The sequence below is a fragment of the Octodon degus genome, unplaced genomic scaffold, assembly GCF_000260255.1.
Source record: "Octodon degus isolate 3935 unplaced genomic scaffold, OctDeg1.0 scaffold00018, whole genome shotgun sequence".
Taxonomy (NCBI): Eukaryota; Metazoa; Chordata; class Mammalia; order Rodentia; family Octodontidae; genus Octodon; species Octodon degus.
The window spans coordinates 10,568,013-10,572,883 of NW_004524594.1; positions in this window are offsets into that span (position 1 = coordinate 10,568,013).

Sequence of the window (4,871 nt, forward strand, 5' to 3'; positions counted from 1 at the left end):
TGCATTGCTTCTTTCTTAAAACTATTTCTTAGCAAGCTGCTGAGAACCTCAGCGGCATCATCTCTTCACAAGGGTGAAATTAAAGTCTTACATTTAAATTGCTGTGAAGCGCCGGTACTTACCCTAATCACCGTGCCTGTGACTCGAGCAAAATACCAAAGATGCTCATAAAACAAGAAACTTCTTTAAATTTCAAGTTCTTAATTATTTTCTTAGATGCCCAAAAGAAAAAAAATTCTACAACAAAACTTAGTCTCTGATACAAACTTGCGAAGAATAATTAACACTATCCCACAAATAATTCAGACTAAGTCTAAAGTTTGCATAGAGTTTAAAAAGCAGAAAATAATGTAACAAAGGGACAGTACAGTGGTTTAACATAAATGACATATTTATACTCACACATTTACATTATCTGTAAAGTTTTATATAGTTCATGATAAAACCATGTAGGGTAGTTTCCTCATTGGTTGCTTTTATATGTTATGATATAATGTAAATAAAGTAAGAAATAAATTTTCTATACACATCTTTAAAATGTTCTGATATGTTTGCTGTCTTTTATAATGCAGCTCCTCTAAGAACCTAACAAGATTACAGATATGAACTCATGATAATTTCTTTAAATGTATTTGGTTTTTGCAGTGTTTCACTCTGCAGCTCAGATTTGTAGTGATCCTCCTGCTTTAGGCCTCCCCAGCGCTGGGATTACAGGCATGCGTCACTCTGTCCGCACTCTATGGTAGGCTCAGTCACCCTGGGGCAGGGGCTGATGTGGCATGTGGTGCTGGGGATGGAACCATGATCCTCGTGCTTGCCTAAGCTTACCTAAGCAGATGCTTTAGCCCGCTAAGCTATCTCACCAGCCTCCATCATGAAATTATTTGCTTTCTTTTATTTATTTATTTTTTTCTTTTATTTATTTATTTTTGTCTTTTATTCATTTTAATGAGAAAATAACAGCAATGAAACAGTTTCAAAGCAGGTTAGTAAGACAGTTACAATAATCCTTTGTCTGGACTATATTGGATTATTTTGCTGAATTCATGCACCTACAATATTTAAATGGCAATGGAATACCCATCTCTGATAAAACTAAACAAAAAAGGAGGACATAAATGAAGGAACATTTTGTCGTGAAATGTATAGTATTTGAACGGGGTATCATGTCTGCATCTTGTAGTATTAATAACTACTATGAAGACAACAATATGCAATGTATTAATTATTGTAACTGTCCTACTAACCTGTTTTGAAACTGTCTCGTTGCTATTTGTTTCTCAGTAAAATTAATAAAAAACATTTCATGATGGTAGTTCATTAGTTGAGAAGAAATGTTTGTACCATCATGAAAATTTTAAAAGTGATCTAATACTATAGAACACTGATAGTGAACCCTTTAGTGATTCAATGAGAACAGCAGCCTGTTGTCACACAGTGCTGTAGGTTCACCACCATGCTACAGAGTGGGATGATTAGTTGTAATGAAATCAATGTTTTAGCATTAGCTTAGCAGGAGACAATGCTGGAGATATTAAGCAGAGTTCACATAGGAGCATGATAAAGAAATGGTAAGGACTATAAATTGCATGATTATCAATTTGTCTTCTTCAGTGTACTATAGATATGAGGGTTACAGTGCTGGGATCTGGATAAAGGTACACTTCATCTCTGCATTAATTCTTAGAACAGTAAGTGAAGCTATAGTTATCCTAAAGTCAAAAAAACTTGATATAAACAAATGGTTCCTCTCTTAAGGTAATGTGTCTTTCTTGATAGATTTTATAAATGTGTTGAAAAGAGCAAGCTATTACTTTAGGAAAGCTGTTTATTTACTAAAAGAAAGTAAGAGAGGAAGGAGAGTGATGGAGAAAATATATGCTGGAAATTAAAATTTTCAAAGAGGCTTTTCTGCCAAGGAGATAGCTCAGGGGCATTAGTGCCTGCCTGGCTACACAGGGACCTGAGTTCTATCTATTTCCAGTACTACTGGAAATAAAAATAAATAAATCAAAGAGACTTTTCAAATGATTTAGGTATCACACTGCCCTGAAAAGAGAAACCACAATGAGGATGGAGAGAAAAGTCTTGTTTTAGGAACAAGTGTAAAAAAAAATGAGCAGGGAATTTACATTAGTAAATATGATTATAAAGCAAAGAGAGTTATCAAGAAAGATGCACAAATTTTTAACTTGAATGATTAGATGATAAAGGCACTACTTTCTCAACTGTATTATCACAAAAGCCAACAGGAAGAGGAGAATGTTAAGGGTTCTGGCTTAGAAGCTGCCGAGTGCAATTATAGGCGAAAACAAAGACCCAAGTAAGCAGATAGCTATGGGGATGAATCATGTTCAATTTTAGTTGACCAAAATAATGAAGAAACCTTTTCCAAAAGAAAATTATTTTATCTTGACTGTTGTATAACCTTAATGAGTCCAAAGAGGCCATCTGTAAGCAGATGAGTGAATCTTGATTTATAAAATAAATTGTTACTAAATATGATGTAGGAATTGAATGGAATATTCTTAATGTAAGACTAGAATTCAGAATTGTTTCTGTTAACATTGTCCCTTTCATTTTAAGTTTTCCTTCATATCTCTATTTCCAAATTCTTGTGTCTTTCTATTACTTAAAAAAATACAAGTACTGGCACAGTAGAAAAATTGAATCAAGTTTGATTTTGAAAGAGTTCAATTCATAATGCCCTAGTTTTTCATAAATGGCATTAGCTTTTCTTTTCCATCTAGCCCTTGCCTTTTGTTTGTATGACATTGAATATCATTGAAGTGCTTGTCTCCAGAAAACATCTTAGGTATTACTTTTTCTTTATATCTGCTTCATGTACATAATTTCATGATTAGTCATCAAATGCATTTAAGAAAAACAGCTGTTCCTTATAATGTCCAAACCACAGTTTGTTTTTACCAACTTAATGCCAAATAATAAAATTCCTAATTAAAATTTGTTCTTACAAAGTGGCAGGTTCAGAAACTAGATGGAGAATGTAGGAACAGTGTTCTAAAAGGATAAGTTATTTTAGCCTTCAGAGTTCCATCACATTAGGTATTGTCAGGGCTGCAGCCTTTCCCCCACCCACATACATAGTTGACCTACTAAGTAGTCCATTAGTTCTGCCACTTAGACCATGAAACTAATAAAGCTAGCATTATACATTTAATTGTCCCCAAAGACTATTCTAGAGCTATTGCAACTTTATTCGTTCTAAACTGTGAAGACATCTGTCTATCCTACAATTTCACTTAGCCGATTATGAAATGTGTTGAACAAGCTAAGCAGCACTACACAAAAACAGAAAGTTCAAGTTTCTTGTTGATTGAGGACACATCTGACTTACTCTGTAACGATACAACTCAGGCTGGAGGATAAAGCTGGCATAACACATCAGTCAAATAAGAGACTAATCAAATGCTCCAAGGGAGACGCTTCAATATATTTCAGCCAATTTCAGATCATTATTAATTAGAGATAAGTGGTTTTATATTTTTCCCCATCACCATTTAGTCTAGACCTTCTAAAAGTACATCTTTTTTGTGGCTGCCATAGGCAGTTTGATCATAATAGTATGTGGAGTTCAGCTGTTGTTTGCCTTCCTGATTCTTACGACAACACTTCTAGGACATGGAAAATGGCATAGAGCCCTTTTAAAACAAAGAAAAGCATCATTAATACCTCTTATACTAGGTATAAGAGGTGGCACATACCTGTATCCCAAGCAATGGAGAGGCTGAGACAGAGGGATGACCACATATTTGAGGACAGACTCACTATACAATGAGCTTAAGGACAGTCTGAACTATGTAGCAAGACCCCATCAGACAAGAGTTTACTTGATATGTGTGTACTCCATGAAGTTAACCTCTTGGAATGGATCCTCTATGCCTTGTTCCCTAATGACTGGCTAAGGTTAGAAGGGAGTTGTGTAGGTGAGGTTAAAGCAAACACCGAAAAGCGTCAGAGGCAGTAGGCTAAAAGGTGACTGTGCCCACAAAGAAAGACAAAATGTAAATAGTCAGGAAGAAAAATAAAATCAGTGAAACCAGAATGATGAAGCAGAAGATGGCCATGTTTTCAAAGCAGCTGCTATTTCTTCTATAAGAGAAGATACCTGAACATGGAATATTGTCCAGGCATACTCATCACAGAGAGAAGGGCCAAAGATTCAAATTCAGTCCAATTACAATTCCCTAAGAATCAATAAGAATTTCTAAGAACCTCATTTTTCTTACATCGCTAAGGTCTCCTGATCAAGAATGCTGGTGTGGGAGAAAAAAAAAAAAGCAGTGAGAGCTTGTAGTTTCAGTGCAATAGAAAAAATGCTGTACTAATCACAGGGGTCCAGCCCTCACAGAGGGGACCAGGGTAGAGGGAGGATGGAATGCAAAGAAAGAAAACAAGGGTCAGGAGGTCTAGAATGTTGGTCCAGATAATGTATTTATTTTGCTTCAAGCTTAGAAACAGGAAGTTTTGATCCTGCGCCCAACATCTTTCTTAGTTAACTTTAAATTTTTTAGTTAACTAATATTTTACTGGGGCCAGAATAGTTTTCCAGGAGCAAGCTGATGAGCAGAAGAAACAGAGTCCACTGTTGGGATCACTGAGCAAACTGCAGGTTAAGGAAGCTGGGCATGTTGCCACATTTTACTTCTTTCTTATCAAATATCTCTACAGCAAGGTCAAGCCTTTCGATCTGTGCTCCAACTACTAACCATAACTGCCTTGATAAACTCAGTAAGCTGCTACTGCATTCTTTCAGTAACCCTTTTCTCATTGCTGGGACAAAATACTTGACACCCAAAATTAAGGAAGAAAAGGTTTATTTGGATCACAATTTGTGCAGGTTTCAGTAC